This window comes from Choloepus didactylus, chromosome 8, assembly GCF_015220235.1.
Source record: "Choloepus didactylus isolate mChoDid1 chromosome 8, mChoDid1.pri, whole genome shotgun sequence".
Classification (NCBI taxonomy): Eukaryota; Metazoa; Chordata; class Mammalia; order Pilosa; family Megalonychidae; genus Choloepus; species Choloepus didactylus.
Window position 1 is genome coordinate 18,943,903 of NC_051314.1, and position 18,518 is coordinate 18,962,420.

Genomic DNA, 18,518 nt, shown 5'->3' on the forward strand with positions numbered 1-18,518 from the left:
TCTAATTCTGGGTCTCTTACTTCAGTAAGACTGTGGTGTTTCCAGATACCTTTTATGGTGAAGGGGGGACGAGGGGGCACAAATTTATTCTCTAACAGAACTCTCTGTGGCATTTCTTTGAATATCTGTTCCCAGGAGAGTGGCAGCTGTCTGAGGATGGGGAAGTGTCCTATTCATCTCTACTTTCATGGCCTAGCATAGGCCATGACAATGTTTACTGAATGAACATGTATTTTCTAAGCATTGCTTACATATACTAGCCATCATTAGAGTACAAAATAAAGAGAAGACACATTGTTTTTTTCTCAAGGAATGTGTTGTCCTTTCATGAAGAGGAAACATTTCCACATAAAGTGATTAGGAAAAAATACCAGCGAGTACAAATTTGGTTAGCTCCCAGCTTTCTTACAGTCAATTTCCCATTCATGCTGTGGGAAGGCAAAAAGCAGGAGTGATCAGTGTGGGCTGCCTTATCAGGATCATTGTCAGGGAGTGAGTGTAATTTTACCTAGTACTTGTGGATGATATACTTCAGGTAGATGGGGAGGAAAAGGGGAGCAACTTCTGAGCAGGGGGCTGGGCATAAGTAAGGCTTAGAGATGTGCATTATCATAACCTGTGTGCAAATAAACCACTGCCATATTCCCCCATTTGTAATGGCGACGCTAGCCCCTTGATGTTTCTGATTTTTATCATGCAGAAAGTTTTTTGAGGAGGCACTGACTTTTTCATCTATCCTTTCTTCTACTTTAAGGATGACTCTTGGGAGAACAATTCCCACAATCAGGAGGCCACTGCTACAAAGACATTATCAGGTCTTTGGATTCTGGGGAAAGAACATGGGACTGGGAGTCTGGAGACAGTGGTTCTAATCCCCATCCATCCTGCCAGTGACTTGCTATGTTCCCATTAGCAGATAATCCCTAAACTCATTGAGCCTCTGTTCCCTCCTCTTTCAATCTCTTCTTTGTGTACACAGTTGGAATGATTGCTCAGATTGCTTTGGGAATCAGCCTTATTTCCTAAAAAATCTTAGCAAATGTTTATCCAGGCATGACTTCATCATCTCTAATAGTCTCTCTGTCTCAGATGCATCCCAGAATCCCTAGTACTCAGGGATGTGAGCTCCCTTTTCCCCTACTCTTAATTGTTGGATAGCTTAAAGCTCATTGCAATGGCAGAAAGAAGAACTGGATTCAAGTGTCTGCTCCATGAGAACTGTGAAACCCCTGGCCCCACTTTCCCTTTTCCATGGCTGTGAACTGAGAGGGTCGACCAGATGATCCAACATTCTTGTGTCTGTAATGTCCCTGTTATATCTTGTGTTGTCTTCAAGGGAATTCTTTAATTTTCGCCCTGGTTTTCTCTTTACCCCAGCCTCCATCATCAGGACTATAGGAACTCCTCTGTGTTAAATAATTTGCTTTCCTTTTTGAGGCTTATTCTTAAAAATAAAATGTTCATCCCCATTAATTGACTCTTTCCTTTACACAGGTTCTTCCCTCTGTGCAATGCTCTTTTCTCTCCTTTTCCCCTTTTCTGCCTGGCAAACCTCATTGTCACTCATAGCCATTCCCTCTCTCTTCTGAGACACCCTCTGTGATTTTTCTAGGCAGCGTTGCTCTCTTCACATATCACTATGCACACACCTGGGTTACTGTCCATCCTCAAGGTGTTGAAATTATGTTTTTAGGCCTTTATTAGTTTCCCCAATAGACTGTGACCTCCTTGAAGAAGTGGTTCATCTATTTCCTTGAGTTAATGGTATACAAATATTTGAATGAGAGAATTGGAGCCTCCATCTTCTCCAAACATTCTCCCTGATATTTTTTTTTTTTATACTACATTTCATGCCTTTTGAGGGCAGCAATTCTGCCTTATTCCTTTGTGTCATGAGTGCCTTGAACTGTACCAGCACAAAGAAGACATTTTAAAAAGGTTTGTAGAATGAATGACTACTACCATCTTCCTCCACTATTCATCACAGTATTCTATTTATTTTCACTCAGGATTGAACAGAGCACAATTAAGAGAATCAATTTGCTTTGCTGCCAAGAATATATGAAAATCCCAAACCATAAAATAATGACTATTTGGTTACCATGCCAATGTTATCAACTATGAAAGAATATGATGACGGGAGTGGTAGCTCGAAATTAGCATGGTTCAGTGGTTAAGGTTGTGGGTATTGAAACCTGCATCGAGGTGTAAATTCCCACTCTTTCATTCATTGCTGACTGATTTGGGGCAAGTTTTCTTATTGACAAAATGGAGATGATAATAGTGCCTGTCTTGTGATTTTTGTGACAAGGATGTGAGTGAATCCATGTAAAATGTTTAGAATGATAACTGGCATAAAGCAATGTTTATGGATAAATGTCAATGTTATGCATAAGCTCATTTTTCCTGAGAGTCGCTGGGGCAGAAGGAAGAAAAATGGCAGCAGAGTTCTGGGGTGTTAATGGCTCTCGGTGGACAAGAAGTCAGATGTAGAAGCAAAACTAGAATGGAAGGAGGGAGGCAGGAGGCCATTTTCAGGTCTAAGAGAGAGTGTAGAATAGATTATAACCAGCTTAGATTCAGCCATCTTCCATGGGAGTAACTCGCATACCAGTGTGTGCGGATGCCACATCTTCAGGTACTGACTCTGAACAGCTGAGAATGGCTATGGTTTGTAGGCTATGGCTCAACCAGATTCTCCCAAGGCTGACCTGATCGGCAAGCACCACTCTTGCCCCCAAAGTCCTCCTTCTCTGGCGTTCACCCTTATAAATGGACTTAGTGATAGTAATTATGATAGTGATTATGATGACCATCATGACACCATGGTGTTTACAGTGTGCTGGGTACAAAGTGCTTTCTATGAGTCATCTTATTTAATCCTCAAAACAATGTAATCAGTAACAACTATTATTTTTTATCTTCATTTTATAGATTAGATATTGAGGCATGGAGCCGTTGGTGTGTTTGAGTTCAGTCATATTGGCTAATGAGAGCTGACTTAAATTTCTAGATATTTTGTGAGCTGGTTTTAAACACAGCTTTATTTAAAAGTAAAATTATATAAACTTACAATTAAATAAAGCATACCAACCCAAATGTAATAAGTATGAAAAACTCTTCACTTCCTATTTATTTTACTGTTACCTATGCCTTTGAGGGCATTTATTTCTTCTGTGTCTGTCTGGGGAAGATACTGCATACCGGTGTGCTACTGCACTCTCTTTCCAACTCCGTGCTCAGTGGCACCAGGTCACCATGTTGGTAGCTTGAAATAGACCATGGAAGGAGTAGTTGCTACTCCATGGAAGTTAGCAGATGCTACAAAACCAACCTTTTAATGAATTTATTTATTTTTGGAAAGCTCCTTGTTAAACATTCATTGTGAAAGAAGGGAGCCGATTCCGTCTCTGAGTTCATGCAAAAGAAAGTTTCTTCTACTTATTCCTACAGGTTTTTATAGCATACAAGGTCATTTCCTGTGTGACTGTTTTCAGGTATTTCAGAGAGGGAGCATTTTTTCTAGAGCCATAAGGTGTGATTGCATGTCTTTGATCACAAGGGACAATGTCTTTGGGGCTAGACGGGAGACAGCGGGAGCAGGAGACAGGAGCACGGAAGGAGCCCTGCGACTATACCCTTATCTAAATTGCTGCCTGCCTTCAGGCATGCAAAGCTTTGGCCTTCTCCCAGCCTGGTGCCTGCCTTCAGGCTTCTGAAGCTTAGGAAGTGGCCCCCTTATATAACCTATCAAGCCAGGGAACCTTCCGTGTCTCCACAATTCATTAGCATGCCACTGAACAGAGAGATTAAGTAGCTTATCCCCAGCCATCCTCCTAAGCATTAGGACAAAGATTCAAACCCAGGTCTTTAACTCCAGTGCTCACACTGGTGCCCACATCCTTAGAGAAGCAGCATTGTTTAGAAACTCCCCAGTTTATTATTCAGAGCCCAACTTAACTATTAACTTTCCCCAAACCTTCTCCGATTAATCACCTCGTTGACAGCAGAAATGTTGTCTTCTCCCTCTCAGCACTCTGATCTACGTGAGTCCTTTTTAGACCCTAAGATCTGTCAGGGCAGGGACTGTGGGCCTTTCTTATTTATCATTGTAGTCCAATGTTCTAAGAAAGTGCTTGGCACTATATTCAATAATTTTTGTGCATAGGAATGAAAACAATTAATTATGTGCATGTATGATTTCTCCCACTGGAATGTATATTCATTAAGAATTGGATCTGTGATTCAACTCCATGACCAACAAACAGCTCCCGGCACAGAGCTACAAATAGATTAAATACTCAGTAACAATTTGTCTGAGTGAACAAAGGATAATCAGAATTCAGTGATCAGCTGTTTTTCTAATGGCTAAGCCTCCTGAGTGCTGGTCTTGATGATGTGGGAAGAAGGAAAGAAAAGTCCAGAGCCCAGAGTTTGGGAAGGCCCTCGACATTGTGTGGAAGTGTCAGCCTGAGGCAGAGAATGGACAGTGTAAGTGGGATTTAGGGGGAAAGAATAGTAGGAAGTTTGGCTGCAATTCCATCCTGCCTGAGTTCTGGCTTTGTTGAGACTCAGTCCTGCAGATGGCAAAGGGCAAATATGTCTGTGTGTTTCTTATTCAAAGTAAACGTGATTAGAAATTGTGAAAATAACCATAAAGAGGGCCTAAAGAGACTTGGGTCTGAATCCTGAATATATTAGATTGCCTTAATGACCCCAATTCTATGCCTTCTCCCTAAGTTATGAAATTTTGCTGCATCCCCTCCCATTCTGATTCTGAGCTCAGCTATTTGACCTACTTTGACCAATAGATGAGGTTGAAGTAACCATGTTCTAGTTCCAAGACTTGCTTGGGTCAATAGAATGAGACAGAAGTAACCACAAGACCTTGTGCATGTTCCTGCTTATTCTCTTTTACCTATGCCATAGCCATGAGACAGACCTTCTCAGGCTGCTCTGCTGATCCCAGGAGGAAGATGAGCGTTGCATGGAGCAGACCTATCCCCAGCAGATCAGGCAACCCCTAGCAAACCTGTAGATACATTATCAAACATTAATGATTGATGTTTTAAGTCACTGAGTTTCAGAATGGTTTGTTACATAGCAATAGCTAACTGATATCCTGTCCTTTCCATATAGTCATTGGATGTCCTTAGGCAAAACATTAAACCCCTCTTAGACTTTTATTTTCCCATCTGAAAAATAAGGGTGCTAGTATATGATAGGCATTCAGTAAATATTTGTCAAACTGAGATTAGACTATATAATTTGTAAGAATCTTTCAAGGTTTTTGTTTTGTTGCTACTGAAATTCACCCAAAGTTGATGTGAGAGGGAAATTAAACTGTCAGTGAGTTTAGTACATATAAATACATTGACGCTTACTGAGTGGGGAAATCAACTATTTTAGTCAATATTGATTCTCTAGATCCTAGATCAGTGTTTTACATATAGTAGGTACTGCAATGTGTTTACTGTATAAAAATAAGGAATGATTGAGTTACTGAGTCAAATAAGGTTTCATGCTTGCCTGTAACTGTTCTCAGAGAGTTCAGGGAAATGGACCAATCTTTCCGATGAGGCGGAATAAAGTTTGAGTCATTAGAGAGACTGGGTCCTTTGCTTGACTAATAGGAATTGCACAGATAAAAATAGGGGAGGTGCTGAGCTGTCCTGATGGTTCAAGGGTTCCCTGGGGCCTCCTTCCTCTGCCTCCCCTTCTGATTACCCTCCCACTCTGATATCCCACAGGCACGTCGGCTGCAACTTTTTCCAAACCAAGATCATCATTTTCCTCTTTCTCTCTCTCCAAACCTAACACTGCTTGTCTTCAGTATCTGTCTTGTTGTCCAATGAGACATCTGAGTCATCTTCTGCTTTCCCATAGCCCTTCCACTGAAGTGTAGAAATCCAGCTTGACCTAAATTACAGCCATCAAGTTGCCATTTGCTGCGTGTTCACTGTGGGCTGGGCAATGCTCTAAATGACTAGTGTAAAAGATCTCATCTAATCCTCACAATAACCCCATGAGGTATATATAATCTTCATTTTATAGTGAATAAATGGAGACTCAGAAAGGTCAAGTGACTTCCCCAAGGTCACAGAGCTGGATAAAGGCAGAGAGGATTTCCATGATATCTGATGGGCTTGAAAACTCCTTTCCTCTCCACACAATCAGATGAAACTCCCTCCTCTTCCTTCCTCCTTCGTCTCTTGGGCACTCAACTTTGCTGCCATGGAACTTGCACATTCCTCCATCATGGCCTTTATCATATGGGATTGTAACCATTCATCTGCTCACCTATCACCTGCTGGACAGGGGCTTATACTTCCCTCTGTTACTCATTCTCAGCTCAGTGTCAGGTATACAGAGCACCTGCTCCATAAATATTTTTAGAAATTAATGTCCTACATTTCAAATGACCAAACATGACCTCCTTTGTGGGTGGAAAGCTACATCTCACCCAGAGTGTGAGGGAGAAGTAAACTGCCTCTACCAGCCCATTCTTTTCTGTAAGAACAACCGTATTTCACCCCAAAATGTCCAGGGCTCTCTCCAGGTTCTCCTGACAAAAGACAAGAGCAGCAGGGTACCTACATGCCCTGCCTGTTGGAGGGGATAGAACTCCCAAGTTTTTGCTCCTTATGAGATGGGCATGCCAAGGAGGAGCTCAGTGAGTCCAGCTGAGCAAGGCTGGATAAGGGAGAGACTTCCCTTTTTCCAGAAACTTGAAGTAGCTCTACCCCATGTTCTTATAGCATTTTCTAGAGCTTGTCCCCACAGTATCCTATTTAAATAAACAAAGAAAATAGTAACCATGGGCATCTTGCATGAAAAATATTATTCTTGTTGCCCACCTCTATTTTCTCTTCTCTCAACATTACAGCTCAACTTTTCCCTAGCCTTTCCATTCTCTTTCTTTCAGAATTCATGCCTGACCACTAATCAGACCCAAGGAAAGGTTTTTAAACTTGCCTGCTGTTCCAAGGAGGAAAAATAAAGCCAGACAAGCCTGACTTCCTGAGAAGAGGAGAGATGGCCATCTTGGCTGCCAACTCATTCCAGCATTAAAGTAATCCCAGAATTTTCCCAGCAAAAAGGAAACCAGCAATTACCTGAGACAAGAAATGAGTGTTTTTGTCTTTCTTGTTCTTTTGATTACATGAAAAATAACAAAGATTTTTATCTGGCTCTCAAAATAATCAGTGTTGGTCCAGAAAGATAAAAAGCACTGCAGAGTTATGTCCTATATTGAGACTATTTCTAGGATATTTCAAAGAATGGTCCATGGGCCAGAAGCTTTGGGAAACTGTAATCAGTGATGCTGGCTTGAGGTGTTAAGGGCCGGGGTTTAGGGATCATGAGAGCTTCCATGGAGAAAGGAAAGCAGTTCTTAGATTTTTCAGACTCAACCTTGTCATCATCCCCCACCCCCTTCACTTTAGAATCTTAAGAACATGAGGGAGCTCATACTCAGGCTTTAAGGCCTGATGGATCTCACCATTTTACCTTTTCTCAGCCTTTGTCTCTTCAGACTGAGAAATCCTAACTGATTCAAGGTGCTCAACCCACTCAGATCTCCTCTTGGATCTGCTATCTTACTGTGTAATCTTGAGCAAGTCCTTTAACTCACTGAACCTCAATTTTCCCAATTGTAAGTAAGATTATTAGACTTTAATACCTCTATATGATACATCAAGCCAATAATTCTCTGGCTAAGTCACTAAAGCTCTCTGAGACTCAATTTCCTCATCTTTAAAATAAGAGGATTGTACTGGATGATTTTACAGTATCTTGCTGGGCTAACAATCCACCGTTTTGGTACCTTACAACCTTCTCAATGTCGTGTTGCGAAAAGGTGCATCATTGCTATTCCGCATGGCAATACCATTTTCTAGTTTTATCTTTCTCTCCTACCCCAGATCAGAAATAAGAGAGTGGCTGGTTAATACCTTTTATCAGGTTCTCCTCACACAGTTGGATGAGAGGATGTCAATGATTTGCCACCTTATTTCTGGGAGAAATGAAAGAAACAGAAGGTAGGAAACAGGAATGTGCCATATAAGGCTGAGTAGTGGACCAGCCAAGAAGCAAAGTTGAAAATGTTTTTGTCCCCTAGGTAAACATTAATTTTGCTTTAAACACTGTATTACAAAAAATACTGAAAACTATCTACAGGAACAGGGCCCCAATTCCAGAATGTGGACATTTTCAAACTATCAGGTGAATGTGTTTTTCTGAAGACCCATGGACATTTTGTACTTAAAATAAGAAGTGAAGAAAAGCTGTATGATAATGCTGCTGTTTACCAAAACAAAAGCAAGAAGTGCCTCTTTTCTGGACTCTTAAAGTCCTTTGTTCCTTGGCTTTGCCATTGATCTTGGCAGTGAAACCCTCTGCTTACTAGGTACTTCTGACCTTCTGACACGTGGCTTACAAATGTTTTTGATCACACACTCCTAAAATACGTGGAAAATATGAGTACACCCCAAAATATGTATCATCTCTTTTTAAATTGTGTCTTAACGCTACTAACACACGTCTATTCTACATAAATAATAGAAAGTTAAAGGAGATAAAGACAAGCTTATTTATAATAATTTTATGTTATTTATTAACAAAACAAAATACTTGTTGCTTTCACTAAAACATCTCAACATTAAACATAATTTGGTGAAGATAATGTGATTGAATATGATTTTTTACTTTTGGAAAGTATCACAGTGTGATACAGAAGCTTGAAGATCTGGCTCTAAATTCATTTATTGTCTTGGTTTTAATGTCATCATAACTGAAAACTATAAAACCCAATATTACAAGGGTCTGGATGGAATAATCCTGTCATTGCCTGGGCTTACTGAATCATGATACTCACTTTCCAGTCTCATCCATCAATTATGCAAAGATTGTATTTCAAATCTGTTTAGAATATGCTTTATTTTCTCTTCATTTTTTGTGCAAACAAAATGGGATGTGCTGCATTGCTACATTTTTAAACAATTGGAAAATTTTGTTCAAGATTTTTTGTTTGTTGAGTATTTAAGCTATTTTGTCAACAAAATCATATAACAGAAATTTTTCCATGCATCCCTTTCTGAAATGCTCTCTCTAATGCCTGTGCATGTCACACTATCATTCTGGAACACTTTTTTTTTTATAAAAGTAAAATATGCTAAACATCTTTAAGTTCAATAATCAAAATATTTTGTCAAGAAAAAAAATGACTCTTTGTTTGATAAAAAATATTCACATTCTCTTTTTCATGACAAAAATTCTACTAATTAAGAATTCTATCAGCCAGGATACTGGTAGGGGACAAAAACCACATTGGAAATTTGAATGGGGAAAATTTAATATAAAGAATTCTTGACTAGAAAAAAAGTTGGTTGACTATTAAGAGGAATAACAGAAGACTTTAAGGAATATAGAAATTACAAATTCAGGGAGAAGCTATTACTATCTCTAGGATAAGGGAGGAAACCAAGGAAGAACAAAAAACTTAAAAGAGGTCCCACCTACCCCCTCTTTGGAGAGTGTGGTTGAATTCTGTGGGGTGGTGGAGAGGTTTGCTGAAGTCACAGAGGGCCAGAGCTGGTCTACAGGAAGCTTTCCCCTAAGGCCCCAGAGAAATTTACTGAAGAATGAGTGCAACTGGGCCTCCCAAACACCGCTGGAAACCAGGTCACAGGAGAAAGAAAAGGACGCTACCACCAGGAAGAGAAGCCCCTGCCCATGCTATGTCTTGCAATGTCCCTCTGTCAACAAACCCTAACATTGTTCCATTGTGTGGATTTGAAGTTGAAGAGCAATTAATTGATAAATGTAACAGCAATATAATCTAAATAATTCTTGAAACTGTGTTAGTCAGCTATTGCTGCAATAATGCTGCAGAACAAACAGCCACAACTTTTCAGTTATTTGCAAAAACAAATGTGTATTTCTTACTCATGAGTCTGCAAGTGAGCTGGGAACTCTCCCCAGGTGGGTTGGGCTCAGGTCTGCACCATATATCCCTTATTCAAGACCCAGGATAAAGTATCTGTGGTTAACTTCACACAAGGAAGATCTTAGGAAGCCAGAGAGCTAGCCAAAGCATGTGAGTGTGTTTAAAAATCTCTTGTTGAACTTGACTGTAAACTAAATCAAGTCACATGGCCTAAGTTAGTACGTGGGGAAGCATATTTCACCTGCTGGAAGCTATGGCAGGGGCAGGAAAAGAAGTATTGTGAACAAGTAATTCCTTATACTGCAACTGGACATACACAAACTGCAATACTTCGTAACAGATTGAGAGCTAGCAAACTGGTAATGATGCTACTATCAATTCTCACCCTTTACTCAGGAAAAATATCTTACCCTATGTTAAATGTGACTGTTCTGTTTTGCTAATGCTGTCATTATACAAGATACCAGAAATGGAGTGGCTTTTATAAAGGGGATTTATTAGGTTACAAATTTATAGTTCTAAGGCCATAAAAGTGTCCAAACTAGGGCATCAACAAAAGGATACCTTCACTGGAGAATAGCCGATGGTGTCCGGAATACCTCTGTCAGCAGAGAAGGCATGTGGCTAGCGTCTGCTGGTCCTTTGCTCCTGGGTTGTGTTTCAAAATGGCTTTTTCCAAAATGTCTCTAGGCATCTTTCTTAGCTCCTCTCTCTCAGCATCTGTGCATACTTCCTTCTTTCTCCCAGGGTGTTTCTCTCTAAGCATCTGGGGGTCCTCTCTTAACTTCTCCAGGGCAAACCCTGGGCTTCATCTCTTAGCATCTCTGAACATCCTTCTGTCCACATCTCCAGATGTCTCGAAACATCTCCAAGCATCAGCATCAGGGTCTGTGTTGGCTCTTAGCTTCTCTCCTAAATAAAACAGGCTGAGGGACAGAAGGACACATATCCACACACTTCCATTAGCCAACCCAGAATTTAAGCCCCCATCTGCTTCCCTTTTAATTGCTTAATACTGCCAGCCTTCTCCTCCTTTCCTTGTTGTCCACCTAGGCTTTCATTCTCTTGCTTCTTAATGTCACCTCTCAATCTTCATCCAACTTGCTCTAATCAGCATTTGAAAGTGTAGCTCATTCACTCCTTTTTTACCTTTATTATTATCATTTAAATTTTTAAAAAGTAATGCATGCTCTTTTTAAAAGAATCAAGTAACACATGAAGATATAAAGTGAAAAGTAAATGTCTCCCTCCCATCCCATTCCCCACGTGTAATAACAGTTAATGTTTTTGCGTGTGTTCTCCCAGCCATTTTCTATGCCTCTATAGGCTTGTATATGTGTGTGTCCTTTTTATATTTAACACAGAAATCTGATCTTATTCTATATGCAGTCTATAACTTGTATTTTCCCACTTATCGATATTGGGCCATAGAAGTCAAATCACTCTTTTTCCAGATGCTTAGCAATCCCTGTGTTGATATACCATACTATATTTAACCAATATCCTACCATTAAGCCAATTAATCATTTCCAGTTTTTTCATATAAAAATGTAGTATTAGAAGATCTAAGATGGTGGCATAGAGAAGAGTGGAAGCTAGTTAATCCCCGGGAACAACTAATAAACAACCAGGAACAATTAGTAAATAATCCAGAATAACTGCGGGGAGACAAACGTGACTGTCCACTCATCATACACCAACCTGTATTGGGAGGAATGCCTGAGATTGCAGCATAAAATCTGTAAGTAAAAACTGCAAATTCAAGCTGGAAGCCCCCACCCACCATGGCCTGAGCTGCAAAGCCTCATGGAGCTAGAGAGCAGCTCTGTCCAAGCAAGTGAATACAGCTCAGCTGAGCTCCACTTGGGGTTTTAATTAACAAAAATGGACTGCTCGATGCAAGGTACGAATCCCTAATAAGCAGACAGAGGCTTTGGGTGATGACTGACCTTGGAGAGCTGGAGAGTGGCCATCGACTGGCCCTGAAGATGGCTTTCTGTACCTGTTTCAGCTCAGTGGAGAAAGCCTCAGCCATTTTCGGTTCCCAGCACCCTGACCCAGACAAGGGTGGAGATAGCACAGGCAGAGAGGGACCATTCAAATGCTAATGACCTCTCCCTAGGGGGTCTTATCTTCCCTAAGAGGAAAGAGGTGGGGCCCAGCTCTACTACCCGCCTTCTATTCAGAACCAGACCTCAGAGCCTGGGGGAAAACAGCCACAGGCCACACCTCCTTACACCAGTCTGGAGTTATGGGTTGACAGGCGCCACCTGCTGGGCAGAAAAGCACAGTGATCCAAGACCTCACAGGGCGTACCAATTTTCTAAGGCACCTCGGGGAAACTGGACACTGAATAGCTCTTCCTTCTGGGAACGGAGACCCTTTTGGTCTGGGAAAACCTGATTGAGGTAACCAAGGAAACCATGCCTAGACAACAGAAAACTACAACCTACACTAAGAAAAATGAAGTTATGGCCCAGTCAAAGGAACAAACTTACACTTCAACTGAGATACAGGAATTTAAACAACTAATACTAAGTCAATTGAAAAAGTTTAGGGAAAATTGGCAAAAGAGATGAAGCATATAATGAAAACACTGGGCATATATAAGGTAGAAATTGAAAGTTTGAAAAACCAACTGGCAGAATCTATGGAAATGAAAGGCACAACACAAGAGATGAAAGACACAATGGAAACATACAATACAGGTCTCAAGAGGCAGAAGAAAACACTCAGGAACTGGAGAACAAGGCACCTGAAAGCCTACACATGAAAGAACAGATAGAGAAAAGAATGCAAAAATATGAGCAATGTCTCTGGGAACTTAAGGACAACAGAAAAAGCAGGAATGTATGTATCATTGGTGTCCCCGAAGGAGAAGAGAAGGGAAAAGGGGCAGAAGCAATAATGAAAGAAATCATCAATGAAAATTTCATATCTCTTATGAAAGGCATAAAATTACAGATCCAAGAAGCACATTTACCCCAAACAGAATAGATCTGAATAGGCCTATGCCAAGACACTTAATAATCAGATTATCAAACGTCAAAGGTAAAGAGAGAATCCTGAAAGCAGCAAGAGAAAAGCAATCCATCACATACAAAGGAAGCTTGATAAGACTATATGCGGATTTCTCAATAGAAACCATGGAGGCAAGAAGGAAGTGCGCTGATATATTTAAGATACCGAAAGAGAAAAACCACCAATCAAGAATCCTATATCTGGCAAAACTGTCCTTCAAATATGAGGGAGAGCTTAAAATATCCTCTAACAGACATGACAGAGTTTGTGAACAAGATAACTGCTCTACAGGAAACACTAAAGGAAGCACTGCAAACAGAAAGGAAAAGACAGGAGTGAGAAGTTTGGAAAACAATTTTGGGAGAAAGTAGCACAGCAATGTAAGTACACTGAACAAAGATGACTGTGAGTATGGTTGAAAGAGGAAGGTTGGGACCATGTGGGACACCAGAACAAAAGATGAAGGATAAAGACCAGGACTGTGTTGCTCAGGGAAACCTAGGGTGCTCAACAATTGTAATAAAAGTTACAAATATGTTTTCACATGAGGTAGAACAAATGAATGTCAACATTGCAAAGGTGTTAAAAATAGGGTGGGATTGGAGGGAAAATACAATGAATGCAAACTAGAGAGTATAATTTACGGGAACATTGTATTATGCTTCCTTTAATATAACAAAGGCAATATACCAAGGCTAAATGCATATGGGGGGTGGGGAATAGGGGAAGGGTATGGGACTTCTGGCATTGGTGATGTTGTCTGACTCTTTATTCTACTTTAGGTTAATGCTATCTTTCCTTTTGTTGCTTTCTAGCTGTCAAGTTTTGTTTTTAGTTTTTTTTTCTCTCTCTCTCTGTTTTCTTTTTCTTTTTTCTCTCTGCCTTCTTTGACTCTTCCTCCTTCTTTGTGGAAGAAATGGAGACGTCCTTATATACATAGTGGCGATGGTGCTGAATACATAAATATGTGCCTACACAGGGAACCAATGATTGTTTACTTAGGACAGAATGGTGTGTGAACAAAACCATCTTAAAAGAAATGGGTTGATGAGGAAATATTAGGGCACTATATTGAGTGAAATAAGACAGACACATAAAGGCAAATATTGCAGGGTCTCAGTGATATGAACTAATTATAATATGTAAACTCATAGACATGAAATATAAGTTACCAGGATATAGAATGAGACTAAAGAATGAGGAACGGTTGCTTATTATGGGCAGAATGTTCAACTAGGGTGAACTAAAATGTTTGGAAATGGACAGGGGTGATGGTAGCATGTTGTGAGAATAACTAACAGTGCTGAAAGGTGTGTGAAGGTGGTGGAAAGGGTAAGCTTAGAGTCATGTATGTTACCAGAAGGAAAGTTGGCGGTTAAAAGATGGGAATGTATAAAATAGTGAATCTTGTGGTGGACAATGTCCGTGATTAACTATGCAAATATTAGAAATCTCTCTCATGAACTAGAACAAATGTATGTCACTGTAACTAGAAGTTAATAATAGAGAGGCATATAGGAAATAATATATACCTATTGCAAACTATATGCTACAGTTAGTAGTATTTTAACATTCTTTCATCAACAGTAACAAATGTATTATACCAAAACTATGAATCAATAATGGAGGAGGGGGCATGGTTAGGGGTATGAAAGGATTTGAGTTTCCCATTTTTGTCTTTATTTCTTTTCTGGAGTAATGAAAATGTTCTAAAAATTGAAAAAAAATTATTGTGGTGATGCATGCACAGCTGTATGATGGTACCATGGGCAATTGATTGTACACTTTGGATCTTTGGATAGTTTTATGTTATGTGAACAATCTCAATTAAACATAAGTTAAAAATGTATTATTATATGTATTTCATGCCCTGTGCAAGAATAACTATAGGATCAAATTCTTGGAAGAAGAATTGTTAAGTTAAAGGAAGCCATATATTAAATTTTGATGAGACATCTGGCTTTGGCTTTGACATGTTGAGAGCCTGAAAATTGTCACTCCTGCTCTTACAAGATAAAGCTGCATAAACTGAAAATGCATGACTTTTCTTGGATCTATCAGAGAACTGAGATCACAGAACAAAACACCACTATAAAATCTTGATGGTGCATCAAAAAATACACAGCCTGGAGTAGAGACTTCTGGGATCATAAACCAGTAGAAACACTTAAATGGTGACTTTGATGAAATTCTGGAGACTGAGAATGGACTAATGTGAAAGTGAGAATTTCCTGGGTCTTGTGGGGAGTTCCCACACTTTCATGGGTTTTACCTCCAGGAACTCCATCAGAAATTTACTGGTTCTGGCAGAGGAAAATAAAACATAGTCAACAGGGGTTAGGGTTTCAGTAAATTGGTTGGGAAACAGTAACCAGGGAAGGAAGTAAGAGCAGGGGGAAAATTATACAAATGGAGAAAACAAGTAAAGGTCACATAACCAAAGTAAAAATTTTTTAAAAACAAAATTTATTATTTTGAAATAATTTCAAATTTATAGGACAGCTACAAAACTAATACAAATTCCATACAGAGATTTCCAACATAGCACTATCCCCCAGATACACCAAATTTAACATTTTGCCAAATTTGCTGTACTGTTAGCTAGCTATCAGTCATTCTATCAATCCATCTGTCTATCTGTGTATCTGTCTGTCTGTCTGACTGCCTATCCTTCAATCCATTTTCTGCACACCTTGGTGTAGGCTGTATATACCATGCTCCTTAAGCCCTTGATACTGCCGTGTATATGCCCTAAGAACAAGGATATTCACGTATGTATCCACCTTAAGTATAGTTATCAAGGTCAAGAAATTTAACATGATATAAAGCTTATAGTCTATATTCCTTTTTTTCCCATATGTCCCAGTAATGTCATTTTGAGCCTTCTCTCTTCCCTTGTTAAATCTGTCCAGAATCATGTATTGCCTTTAATTGTCACTGACCTCTATTTGTTCCTTTTTTTTTTTAATTGTGGGAACTTATACATGACATCAACTTTCCCATCTCCACCACTCCCAAGGAATGGGATTAATCACATTTTCCTGTGTTGCGGTATCCTCACCACCTTCCGTTACTTAAATTTTCCCATCTCCCCAAACAGAAACATTACAACCATTTTGCATTAACTCCTCATTCCCCTTGCCCCCCACCCCTGGAAACCTGTACTCTATCAGCTTGATTTATCCATCAGCTTGGATAAATTCTCCTGTATTTTCTTTGTAGTTACCATGGGGCTAACATTTTAACATCCTAAATCTGTAACAATCTCATTTTCTTTGATTCAAGCTTGACTTCAATAGTATACACAAGAAGACAGACACACAGACAGTGGCAAGAGGGCAGTGGACCACCTGGCAGGCCTGCATGTTGGAAGAATCACTTTGGTTGCTACTACGGAGCTGTGTTTCCAAAGGATGGAGGAAAACACACCAGAAATCGAAAATGCGAAAAACCAATCAATGTACAAGTTACCAAATATCCAGCCAAATACTACTGGGAAACAGCTTTTTGATCAGGTGGTTAAGACCACTGGCCTTCAGGAAGTGTGGTACTTTGGACTCCAGTATGTGGATAATAAAGGATTTCTTACCTGGCTGAAACTTGATAAAAAGGTGTCTTCCCAGGGTGTCAGAAAAGGGAACCCCTTCCAGTTCAAGTTCTGGGCTGAGTTCTACCCTGATGTGTCTAAGGAGCTCATCCAAGACATCATGCAGAAGCTTTTCCTCCAAGTGAAGGAAGGAATTCTCAGTGATGAGATGCTCCTCAGGTCCTATGCTGTGCAGGCCAAGTTTGGTGACTATAACAAGGAAATGCACATGTTTGGGTACCTCAGCTCTGAGCACTTGATTCCTCAAAGCGTGATGGACCAGCAGAAGCTCACAAGAGACCAGTGGGAGGACTGGATCCAGGTGTAGCACGTTGAGCACCACGGGATGCTCAAAGATAATGCTATGTTAAAGTATCTGAAGATTGCACAGGACCTGGAAATGTATGGAGTCAACTATTTGGAGATAAAAAATAAGAGAGGAACAGACTTTTGCCTTGGAGTTGATGCTCTTGTGCTAAATATTTATGAGAAAGATGATAAGTTGACCCCAAAGATTGGCTTCCCTGGAGGTGAAATTAGAAACATCTTTTTCAATGACAAAAAGTTTGTCATTAAGTCCATCGACAAGAAGGCAACTGACTTTGTGTTCTGCACCCACCCCTCCCTGTCTGAGAATCAACAAGCAAATCCTGCAGCTGGGCATGGGGAATCATGAGCTGTACATGCGTTGGGAGCCTGACACGTCAAGGTGCAGCAGATGAAGGCCCAGGCCCAGGAAGAGAAGCACCAGAAGCAGTTGGAGCAGCAACAGCTGGAAAATGAAAAGGAAAGAAAAAGAGAGAAACCATTGAGAGGGAAAAAGAGCAGATGATGTGAGAGAAGGGGGAGCTGATGCTAAGTCTTCAGGACTACCAACAAAAAACTAAGAAAAGTAGACAAGAATTCTCTAATCAGATTCAGAGAGCCCTGCAGCTGGAGGAGGGAGGAAGCGTGCCCAGGAGGAGGCTGAGTGCTTGGAGGCGGACTGTGTGGCCCCACTGTGAGCCAAGGAGGAGCTAGAGAGACAGGGCGCCAATCAGATAAAGAGCCAGGAGCAGCTGGCTGCAGAACTTGCCGAGTACACTACCAGGATTGCCCTTTTGGAAGAGGCTAGGAGGCACAAGGAGGATGAGGTTGAAGAGTGGCAGCATGGGGCCAAAGAAGCCCAGGATGCCCTGGAGAACACCAAGGAGGAGCTGCACCTGGTGATGACTGCGCCACCGCCACCCGTGTACGAGCCTGTGAATTTCCACGTGCGGGAAAGCCACAGGAGGAAGGGCTGGAGTACACGGGCTACAGCACCGAGCTTTCCAGCAGGGCCTCCTGGAGACCGCAGTGAGGAGAAGCAAATCACCAAGTCTGAGAAGAACGAGCCTGTGCAGCGGCAGCTGATCACCCTGACCAACGAGCTGTCCCAGGCCAGAGACGAGAACAAGAGGACCCACAATGGTGTCATCCACAATGAAAACGTGAGACAAGGCTGCGACAAGTACAAGATGCTGAGGCGGATCCAGCAGATCATCACAAAGTAGAGGATCCACAGGTGGAAGCTACATGAAGCTGTGTGGCTGGGAGGCAGGCCTTAGCATGGCGACGCTCTGGCCAGGTGCTTCAAGTATGTGTTCTTTTTAGTAGACGAGTAGAAACCCCCGCATCCTGTTCCAGTTTCTTTAAAAAGAGAGTAGATATTTCAGTGGGATGTTCTGGGTTTGGGGGCTGGTGGAAGCTCCTCTGGTTTATTTTCCCCAGTTGTATCACAGTGCCACATGGACCTGATAATTATTATTGTTTTTAAGTCAGTTCCTGATACATGCTTGGAGGAGGACTGATTTGAATTAGGAAAGATGCCTGTAAAGTCTGAATAACAAACTTCACACTGGTATGTGCAATACAAGATTCAGTATAATTGAAGAAAACCACACAGTGGCTTAAAAAAAAAATAGTATACACCAATTATGTTTCTAT

At 40.7% G+C, this 18,518-nt stretch overlaps 1 pseudogene; it reads left to right on the plus strand.

The window, feature by feature from the left end:
* The first annotated feature begins 16,330 nt into the window (after positions 1 to 16,330).
* Positions 16,331 to 18,139, plus strand: LOC119542556 (annotated as a pseudogene).
* The last annotated feature ends 379 nt before the right edge of the window (positions 18,140 to 18,518 follow it).